Raw genomic sequence first — 11722 nt, forward strand, 5'->3', positions numbered from 1 at the left:
GTTAGAATATGCTCCTTTAGCTGGGAGATGTTTGTTATTACCCACCTTCTGAAGTCTACTTCTGTCAACTCATCAAACTCATTCTCCATCCACTTTTGTTCCCTTGCTGGTGAGAAGTTGTGATCCTTTGGAGGAGAAGAGGCATTCTGGTTTTCGGAATTTTCAGCCTTTCTGCGCTGGTTTCTCCCCATCTTTGTAGTTTTATCTACATTTTGTCTTTGATGTTGGTGACCTATGTATGGGGTTTTGGTGTGGATGTCCTTTTTTTTTGATGTTGATGCTATGCCTTCCTGTTTGTTAGTTTTCCTTCTAACAGGTCCCTCAGCTGCAGGTCTGTTGGAGTTTGCTGGAGGTCCACTCCAGGCTCTGTTTGCCTGGGTATCATCAGGGGAGGCTGCAGAGTAGCAAATATTACTGCCTGATCCTTCCTCTGGAAGCTTCATCCCAGAGGGGCACCTGCCAGATGCCAGCCAGTGCTCTCTTGTATGAGGTGTCTGTCGGCCCCAACTGGGAGGTGTCTCCCAGTCAGGCTACATGGCAGTCAGGGATCTACTTGAGGAGGCAGTCTGTCTTTTATCAGAGCTAAATCACCATGCTGGGAGAACTGCTGCTCTCTTTAGAGCTGTCAGGCAAGGACATTTAAGTCTGCTAAAGCTGTGCCCACACCTGCCCTTCCCCCATGTGCTCTGTCCCAGGGAGATGACAGTTTTTTCTATAAGTCCCTGACTGGGGCTGTTGCCTTTTGTTCAGATATGCCCTGCCCAGAGAGGTAGAATCTGGAGAGGCAGTTGGCCTCACTGAGCTGCGGTGGGCTCCACCTGATTTGAGCTTGCTAGCGGGTTTGTGAGCATAAAACCACCTACTCAAGCCTCATCAATGGCAGACGCCCCTCCTCCTGCCAAGCTCCAGCATCCCAGGTCTATCTCAGACTGCTGCCATAGCAGCAAGAATTTCAAGCCAGTGGATCTTAGCTTGCTGGGCTCTGTGGGTGGGGGACCCGCCGAGCCAGGCACCGGAGGGAATCTCCTGGTCTGCGGGTTGTGAAGACCATGGGAAAAACATAGTATTTTGGCAAGAGTGTACTGTTGCACCTGGTACAGTCTCTCATGGCTTCCCTTGGCTAGGAAAGGGAAATCCCCTGACCCCTTGCACTTCGTGGGTGAGGTGATGCCCTGCCCTGCTTCAGCTCGCCCTCCATGGGCTGCACCCACTGTCCAGCCAATCCCAGTGAGATGAATCAGGTACCTCAGTTGGAAATGCAGAAATCACCTGTCTTCTGCGTCGATCTCGCTGGGAGCTGCAGACCAGAACTGTTCCTATTCGGCCATCTTGCCAGAAAATCCAATTTTTTTTTTTTAAATAAAAGAAAACAATGCTGATTAGAAGTGGCAACATATAATAGTTATACAGATGATACTTGTGAGTAGACAAACACATACGACCATTTTAGAAAATAATTTGATAGTATGTGTGGATATCCCTTTAAAACATGCATATATTTATAACAGATGCATGACAATATATGATAATAATTTCACACTTGAGAATCTTAATAATCCTAAATACACAAGATTAATACACAAAGATGTTCAGTGTATCATTGTGTATAATAGAAAAAATAGAAACAACCTGTTGTTCAATCATGAAAGATTAAATAAATCATGCTGTATCAATATACATAAATATTACACAACTATTAAAATAGCATTTAAAGGAGTTTTTAGTGACACGGGAAATTTTTATGTTAACTGTCAAATGCAAGAAACAGGATATGACATATTTTTTTTTTTTTTTTTGAGACAGAGTCTCACTCTTGTTGCCCAGGCTGGAGTGCAATGGCACGATCTCAGCTCACTGCAACCTCTGCCTCCTGGGTTCAAGCAATTGTGCCTCAGCCTCCTGAGTAACTGGGATTACAGGCACGCACCACCATGCCTGGCTAATTTTTGTACTTCTAGTAGAGACGGGGTTTCATCATGTTGGCCAGGCTAGTCTCAAACTCCTGACCTCAGGTGATCCACCCTCTTCAGCCTCCCAAAGTGCTGGGATTACAGGCGTGAGCCACCGCACCCGGCCAGGATATGATATCATTTTGATGTTATGTTTATTTTATGTTAAATATCAAATTCAAGAAACAGCATATGACATCATATTTTTAAAGGCAAAAAAAAAGACCAGAAAGAAATATGCCCAAATATTGACGGACATTGTCTCTGGGTGATAGAGGTTTGTAGGAAGTTTTATCTTTATTTTTGGCATGTGTTTGACTTCATATGATTTTTAATGCTACTTTATGTTATAGGGAGAAGAATATAACGTTTCATTTTCTTATTTCTAATTAGTGCTGCAATCTGCCCACAAGCAGTTCTCAATATTTCTAATATTAGAGGCTATTTTTTTATTTTTGCTTTCATCTCCAACCTGTGGTCTGTTCCCAGGACAGTTCCTGGTACAAAGGATAGTACTAGAAAGACATCTACTTTCCGTTTTTCTCTGTCACCCCTATCTCCACCTACCCCTCAGCAAAAGCAGTGAAATTAGCCAGCTGCTCGCAGCCCCGGCCCTAGGCACAGGGACGTTAACCCTAGAGAGTGTGAATTCATTTTTTCTACTCCTTTCAACTCTGAACTGGTGAAAATGTTATTTATTACAAGTCTGACGATCAATCCTTTAGTTTTACATTTGAGTATATGTGCGAGTTTTCATGAATTTTAAAATTTCATCTTCTTATATTCTGAATATAGTTTTATCCTGATAATTTGAAAACTAGACCTTTTCTAGATTTAGGAAGATCAATAGGCAAACCGTCCAAAAGCCCTACTTGTTAAACTGGAGAGGTTATCTCAATATGGAATGTGTGACTTTACTTTTTTCCATTCCCATGAAGGTCTTGAGGATTCGGTTAAATCCAGAACTGAGAAGTTTTCATTATTTTAGGTAGAGGATAGCTACATAAAGTTAGTCCCCAGCCTGCAAACAGTAATCTACACAGACGCCCAGCCACCCTTCTCCCTCCTTCCAGAAACCACCAGCAAAATCATTGCCAGGGGGCTCTGAAGTGGAGGATGAGATGCCTTGCAAAGCCTGAGGAGAGCTGCCTCCTACTCACGGCAGTTCCTGTGCCCTGCGAGGGACCAGAAAATCCATAGGTTAAATCCAACCTTAGAGTTAGCAGGTAGCCCCTTGTAAAAAAATGCAGATATCTCTGGAGCAATCTGGCACTGCTATATTTGTATATGTTAGTGCAATAAAATCACTTTTTTTCCTGAGGGTTGTGCAGTGAAGGAATAGAAAATTATATTGCGGTAAGAAAATTATATTGTGGTAACAGCAGGAGCCTTGTGCATGCTGAGAAAAGAGAAGACCTGGACAGAGTAGGGGATATATTTATTTTTTATTTTTATGTCAATATTTTTAATAATTAGGAAAACACTGTGCTCTGAGCTGTGACTGAAAAAAGGAATCAAGAGGGAAATTTGCAAAGAAGAATATGGCTTAGTCCTTGATCTCAATGGGGTCTACAGTTGGGTGTGGGGAAGTTACACTAACAGTAATACAAAGTGCAAATAATAATACAAAGGCAACCACATGTAGGACGGAGATGGCAGCAGCCAGTCTGAAGGATTCAAATTGGGAAGCAGAGTGTCACCGGGCTGCTTTTCACGTGCATGTTGGGGAGAGCAGGCTTGATGACCAGAGGCCTTCTGCACCATCCTAGGGATGGAGCTTGTGTAAGGTCTGTGCACAGGAGCCTGGAGAGAAAGGGTTGGGGAGACAGCAGAAGGGCTCAGGAATGGTTAAGGGAGGATTCTGAAGACTGTTTCCATTTGATTTTTTTTTTTTTTTTTTTTCTCACTTTCTCTTTCTTTCTTTTCTTTCTTTTTTTTTTTTTTTTTTTTTTTTAACCAAGCTTTAGATTTGTACAAGAGGGAAGGAGGAGATGTTCTTCTTCTTTCTCTTCTTCACTCCTTGACCACATTCTCTCCTGCCCCAGGACCCAGAACTCAAACAGTTAACTGACCACACTTGAACTTGGGAAATGCATTCTGAATGCCAATAACCAATTTAGAGTCAAATTTGTGGCACATAGCTTATTTGTAGCTTGAGGGTTACTCAGGCAGAAAAACCGCTTTGTAAAATTAAAAACTCTTAGTAAATATAAGATATTATTACTATGATATTCTAATTGTTTTTGTCTTTTTAGAGGTACCACACAAAGAGGGTGCTCTCAACATTAAATCCAGAATCTGAACTAAATCCAATGACAAAACAAAACCCAAGTAATGTCCACAGAGCTCTGGGGTTCACAGTGGCTCTATCCACTGAACGCAGCCCAGATATCACTGTGTTATAGAGCTGATGTGGCTCAGTTGCAGGGACTCCCGTTGTAATAGCCGCCAGAAAAGCCATAACATGCAACCCAAGAGCACTTTCTCTTTAAAAGTCGCAGCGATGGCTGGAGGGAGTCAGACGCATTAGCTCACTTCCCACATTGAAAATAGCTTGTGCAAAATTTGCTAGCCTCTTCAACTGATTTCCTAACAGAGGTCTGTGAAATGTCAGTTTATCTCAAGAAAATAATGCTTTTTGAAGACTTTGAACTCTGCAGACAAGACTGGCAAATAAAAAGCATTAGTTTTTCAATCTAAAAGAGAAGATCTAGGCTGGGCACGGTGGCTCACACCTGTAATCCCAGCACTTTGGGAGGCCAAGGTGGGAGGATCACTTGAGGTCAAGAGTTCGAGACCAGCCTTGCCAACATGGCAAAACCCCATCTCTACTAAAACACAAAAATTAGCCAGGCATGGTGGTGCGCACCTGTAGTCCCAGCTTACTCAGGAGGCTGAGGCACAAGAAACGCTTGAACCCAGGAGGTGGAAGTTGCAGTGAGCTGAGATTGCGCACTGTACTCCAACCTGGGCAACAGAGCAGACTCCATCTCAAAAAAAAAAAAAAAGAAAAAAGAAAGAAAAGAAAAGAGAAAATCTTGACGATGCTCTTAGTTTTCTGCAGCATTTTCAGATTTCTTACGATTTCTGGCATTTTTATGATTAATCTGATCTTTGCAATAACCCTACAAAGTAGGAGGAGGAGATATTGTTATTCCCATTTCTCAGAAGATAAAACTGAGGCCCAGTGAGTATAAGACACGGTCACAGAACTGATTGGTGTCAGAGCCCCCAGCTCACTGGACTCATGTCTAGACTGTTTCACAACAGTGGAGGGCCACCAGGCCATTGCTCAGAAGGTTTCCTTCATAGGGGCCTGTGTTGCCGAAGATGCACCCAGAATCTCCATTTCTTGCTTTTACTGTCTCATTTGTCTGCTCTGTTCATGAGCCTGAATCCATCTAGGCACAAGAGATGGCCTAACCTGCAAAAATCAGTTGCAAGTGACAACTGGATGTTCTGGGCAGTCACTCAGCAAGGGCTCCCTGTTGCTTCACTGCTCCTGGCTCACTGGCCTTTGCTCTTATCTCTGAACACTTGTGCCAAGATTTCTACACCTGCGTTGACTCCACATATTTGGTGTTTCTTTGGGTTTTGCTCCTAGAATTTTAGACCTTTACCTGTTCTTCCAGCCTCAGAAATCCCCTGACTCTAGAGTCCCCATCTTTATTTAAGCCAACCCTGGCCAGGCCTGCCATTGGCCATCATTAAACTGTGTGAGGAATGGGTTTCAACATTCCTTAGTATATACCTAAGACTACTAGATGGAGTCTGGTCAGTTCCAATCTTTACCTATGGGAAAAGAAAACATGAAATTCTTCAGAAACTTGGCAGTGCTCCTGGCCCAAATGACAGACGAGCTGAAGCTGTTGGCTCGTGATTATGGCTGCTGCCTGATGAAGCAGAGCCAGCCTTATCTTTGCTCCTTCCCCGAGAACTTCCTGGATAGCTCTAGAAAATTTGGGGACTTTTTGTGGGGTTGCAGAATAATTTTCATTAATTTTCCACTTTGCAGGCATGAGTTGTCATTTCCATACAAATCAGTAGGCCCCATCCCTGAACATGAGCCTTGTCCCTTAGAATGTGCCAAATACCATGTCAGCTCCATTGCTAGAAGGCTTAGTCTCTAAATTCCAGAGTTATATCTGCTGCCACTACAATTAGAATGAAGTGATTGGCATCATGGACCTACATTAGCTGAGGTGGTTTTGTTACAAGCCACCTACTCTTACTAGCCCATGAAAAAGGATAATGTATTGAAAGGATGCTGGGGGGCTTCAAGGATTTGAAGGGAAGTTTTGAAGAGCTAGGCTAGGAACAGACAGGAACCAGCTAGTTTTAGGTCAGACAGAATAGCTCCTTCACCATCTTGCTCCAGTACTACCACCAAAACACCAATCATTTATTTCATCCTTACATTATTCTGCCAAAGTCTCAGTCCCAAGACAGAGAAAGGCTACCCTGTGGTCACAAACCTCCCCATGGATGAACCAGGGATGGTGAGAAGACCTCAGAGATGATCTCTCTGGCTTCCTTAAAGCGAAGGAAGGACACCTTGTGGTGCTGTTCCACTAAGATGGGACACACTATGGGGAAAGGAAATCAGGGTGGGGGTTAGGAAGGCATAATGAGTGTTTGGTGGTTAAAAAAAAAAAAAAAGTATGCCCCAGGGAGGGTACCTGCACTGCCGCTCTCTGCAAGTTAGCCCGGCCAGTTCCACTCTCCCTTTGTGGGAAGGTTTAGATAGTCCTTGAGACCCTGCTACACCTTCCTAGGGTGTCCCTGAAGTGGTCTCCCAAGCAGAGTGGAGGGAGAAACTTTTGCTGCTCATCACTGACAGTCAGGCTGCCGAGTGAGGCTGTTGTACTTGCGTATGGGAGACTAGCCATTCTGTGCTTAGATGTCCAGACCGAGCCATGCTGTCCATTTTTCTAGAAAGCTGCCCTGGCCCTTCAGAGAGAGGAGACTGGTTAGCCTCATCACACTCCTTTGTGTCCCAGCCCCCAATCTCAGCGGCGACATGTTCCATGTCCTGTCGTGCCAAGTTGGTACTGTTTTGGGGGTGCATACCATAGTGTACTTCAGGATCTTAGAAAGCTTAGCGGACAGGCCCCCTCAACCACCAGGCCTGGCTCTTCACCACATACCCACACCAATTCAGTGCACGTGGGCTCCAGGAGATTCTCCCCTGAGAGATCTGGTCCCACTCACACAATTGTTCTCACTGACTTGACTATGGTCAGGTCACTTATCTGCTACCTTGTAGCTTCAGTGACTGCACTTTCCTCTTGTCCTTGACCTTTCCTAGCTGGAGGTCAATGACCCAGATACTACCTGGGAAACATATCTTGCATTTCACTTTTAAAGCCTGCTGGAAATTCTCTTTGCAGGCCCCAAAGCGTTAGATCACTGTCTGTCTATTTGTGGAATCAAATAAGTATCTATCTACCAGCAAGTATTTCCCCACAGGAAGCAGAGGAGTTTCTCTGAAATTAGGAATAAAACTGCTGTAGCCCTGCTGCATAGGCCCTGCATACCTGCAAAACTGCAGTGCTTGCTATCTGAGCCTGAGGCTGAGGCATTCTGTAGCTATATTGATATGAAGCTGTGTCTAGGATTCATCAGGACTTCCATCACTGCCTCAGAAAAATGGAGAGCTCATTCTAGCCAGGTCTGCCACAGCCTCAAGGCAATCTCCCATTCAGGATTGCTAAGCAAGTCCACTAATCCCTCTGACCTCAAAGATGAACTATGCAGAGTGCAGGTTTTCGAGAAGTGCAACTTGTCTAAAATGATGCAACAAAGAACATGTAAGGCAGCCTTCCAGAAGTTCCCTAAGCAGTCCCATTATACAGCAATGTGCCATTCTGCCAGGACAATGCTTCTAAAATGTCCAGTGAAAGGGCACCTGCAAGACTGCAGTGGCTTGTGTCTGTTTGGAGGGCATCCTCTTGTATTTGCAAGGTTTGGGTCCCACCAGCACCTGACCTGGCAGAGTTATCCTTTAGGCCTCCTCTAGGCCAGCTTGAGAAACACTTTTGAAAGTCTGAAGATTAGGAGTTTTCATGATCTGTCTTGCCAAGGTAAACTGATTTTTAGAAGGCAAAATGTCCCCTACCCCCACCCCTACCCTCTACCCAGAAGTCTGACAGATCCTGGAGTTCACATGGTACTACTGGTAATTCATCTCCCATTTTCCACTCTGGCCATCCAGTCAAACCCAGGCAAGAAAGAAAGAAAGAAAGGGGGATTGTCTGAGTTTTGGCTGTAACTATTGCCCACCAAGAGGAAAATCATTTCTGTCCTGTTTTTGCTCTACTATGATCCCGAACAGCTGTGCACTTTGAAACAAATGCTGGTTATATCATGGTGGGAGTCAAAGACAGGAGGCCATATGTGCAAGTTCTAAAGCTGGTTCTGTCCGAGAACGACCACCCTGGGAGCAGGCACCGATGGCCATCAGGGCTGCCTTTGACACATGGAGGCAACATGCGGAGGGGCCAGCAGGCTCTTATTTGGATGCAGCCTGATGGCTGTCATTTATTGCTACTGAAGTAAAACCAGAATAATAGTCATCACCATTATTTATTAAGCATTTACCTTGTGCAAGCATTGTGCTAAGCATATCATATGCATTATCTTATTTAATCACAATTCTGTGAGGTGGATCCTGCTTTTATCCCCATTTATACACAGGATTAGTAATATGTCCAAGGTTAAATAGTTAGTAAATGGTAGAGCCTGAATCAAATCTAATATGTCTGAGAGCAGACCCCAAGCTCCCAGCTATCGTGCTGTAATGTCTTTCCAAGCCCAGAAGAAGCCATTGGAAGTGTGTTGATTACCTCTCTTTTAAAGGATTTGGCTTCCATATCCTTTACTTAATGCTCAGCTCAGCTACTGTGCAAAAGCCAGAATTATTGGAACCTCATAATTCCAATAGACTCTCTGCCAAAGAACATTGTAGTGGCCAGGAACAGTCAATCAAGGAGATACATACTTACTCAGAGCTATTCAGACATGGTCCCCAAGGATGTGGAATGCAGGGGTATTGGCAGAATGACCTGCTGAGCCTTCTAGATAGGAAAGTCCAAACTGCAGAGCCCGCGTTGCATCCTAATGCTACTGGCGAGCCATGGTGGCCCTTGAAATTCTAAGGAAGGCCTTCAAAGCCTCCATAGGGCACATTTCTGATGATTTTGAGTGCACCAATCGGCAGTATACCAGTCCTTAAGCTAGCTGCTTGCATAATAAATTCAGGTCTGAATACACCAATGCCACATCACTGTCAGCTCCAAATGCCCTGGAACACCATCGTCACAGACTGTGCCATAGACTTCTCCCGCTCTTAGGGGCATGTCATTGTGGTCACGGCAGACTCCAGTGCCAAACTGGAACATCTTATCCCTGTTTATCAGCTTATTGCCACTCTATTAATATTAAAGTAAATTATCGGGGGGGGGAAAAAAAAACTATTCCCAGAACATATCATGGTTTTCAATTGTAGTCTCCAGCTTGTCCTCCAGCCATCATTTCACAATTGGTAACCAGCTGGAGTGCAGCACCTGGGCCAGCTCACCTAGCCAGTGTCTGAAGAATTTTGCCTTTGACTATCCACCATACTCTTTCACCCAAACACAGTTTTGTAGCAACGTATCCCCATTATTTCCTTCTCATCAAGCCCACCAACTGCAACAGTTGGTTAATTTGAAAGACAACACATGCCACTCAAGCAGACCCGAAAGCCCGCTGGCATGCCAATGAGAAATTTAAATATTGATCCGTGCCGGACATTAGAGGAAACCAAACAATGGGAAATACCATAGGCGCCCCCCAGAAATGTAAGCAAAATCTGCCTTTGACAAACAACCAGTGTTATAAGGACGTATGAAGAGTCATAAAAGCCATTTTGACCCTGGTGTTCACTTCTGATTGTTCTGCTCTTGGCTTCTGTTATGCCTGACCCAGCATGACCCTACCTCCTTCTTCACTACACATACCAAAATTTGCTATCCTGAGATCAGGAGCCATCATATATGGTGTGAAAAGTGACCAACAACCCCTGGTGCCATCTTCATTCCAATAACCAATACCCTGGAATGGGTATGAGCCAACACAGTGGTAATAGAAACGTTTCCACTTCAGGAATGCTCTGAATCCCATTGCCCCTTCAAATGGGCTGAGCCATCTATGATCATGCCCTGGCTGGTCCATGAAAGCAAGCTCCACATCCTAGATGATGAGACATTCTAGGAAATCACCTAGGAGTTCCCCAGCCCATGTCCTGTTGCTGCTTCATCAGTGTTTGCTTTCTTCTTTCTGACACCATACTCCTGGGTCTGGTAGATTTTGTTACCTGTCTTTGACTTATTTGGATATGAGAGCCTTTTGGATTCCACATTTGTATTTCGGCACCCCTGCATAGTATAGAGCTTTGCCTGTTCCTTTGGCTTCAGAATCTCCCATTGCCTTCTCAATGAAAGACTGCTCCATCTGTGGCTGTCAGCACTCTCATGCCTCCACAACCAAGTAAGGTCCTTAGGAACAGGGACTGGGGAGACTTTTAATAAGATATGGAAATATTTTTAGAATTGGATTAAATAGCCTTTTGAAACAGAACAAAATTGGAAGTTACTTCTCAACACATAGTCACCTTATAAACTGATTGTTGTATCAGTGAATGAATTTGGCATGGTTATATAAAAATGTAGGTTTTGAAATTATCTGAGAATCCTGTGTAAACTTGGGAAGATTCATGGCTTGGCTAAAGCCCCAGGACATAACAAATGTGGGCTGTAAGAATATCTTAGAACCAGCTTAGAATGTTTGGGTTTTCCCACCTGTGGATAGAAGTAAGGAGGTGGCCTAGAGACGCAGACAGGGATGCCTCTGAGATTGGCAACATTTCAGAAGATAGTGCTAGGGATTTATTTATTTATGTATTTATTTTTAATTTTTTTTGAGGGAGGGGAAGAGGGAGAGAGAGATGGCAGAGAAAGAAGGAATGTTGAGGTGACTGAGAGACATTAGGATAGGCAAGGCATCCCTAACTTGGGCCTTGTTTCTGTGACTTAAGCATAGTGGAAAGCAGTCTGTCTTCAACAGACAAAATGCTGCAAAAGTTTCTAGGCCCGCTGTTAGGAGCTTAGATTCATTTTTTCATGGATATAATGTTCTGCAGGGTTTTATGGGCTAACATGAATAAACAAAAACTCTTTATGGGTATTTCATGCAAAATATTTTCAGTTCCCACTGAGAATAGCAGGTACACATCTCTAATACAAAATAATAATAACATCAGATAACATGAAGAATAAAGAGGCAGTTTGAGGAAGAGAGAACCAAATACTGTGGCACTTGGGAGAGTTACCCTCTCTCTGTGCCAGCAACATGAAAATGCCCATTATAAGTAGCATTTTCCTAATATTATTTTAGTAATGTTAGTAATGTTTTATAATGTTGGTGACTTTTTTAAGTTTATAGAGAATTTGCTGTACGTATAGATATGCTTTCTTATTTACTTGGCTTATTTTTTTTCTGCAGATACGCATTTCTAATTGTATAAGGCAAATTAATGGAAAATAAGACTTAGAGAAATATATCTATATTAAGAAATATCTGGGCCGGGCGCGGTGGCTCAAGCCTGTAATCCCAGCACTTTGGGAGGCCGAGATGGGCGGATCACAAGGTCAGGAGATCGAGACCATCCTGGCTAACATGGTGAAACCCCGTCTCTACTAAAAAATACAAAAAACTAGCTGGGCACGGTGGTG

The 11722-nt window shown here is 43.8% G+C and overlaps 1 protein-coding gene across 1 annotated transcript in view; it reads left to right on the forward strand.

Annotated features, from left to right (window-relative positions):
- AXDND1 (axonemal dynein light chain domain containing 1) overlaps positions 1-11722 on the forward strand; it is a 192144-nt gene that overhangs the window by 175494 nt on the left and 4928 nt on the right. The gene's annotated exons all lie outside the window — the stretch shown is intronic.

Source organism: Colobus angolensis, unplaced genomic scaffold (assembly GCF_000951035.1).
Source record: "Colobus angolensis palliatus isolate OR3802 unplaced genomic scaffold, Cang.pa_1.0 Scaffold315, whole genome shotgun sequence".
NCBI lineage: Eukaryota > Metazoa > Chordata > Mammalia > Primates > Cercopithecidae > Colobus > Colobus angolensis.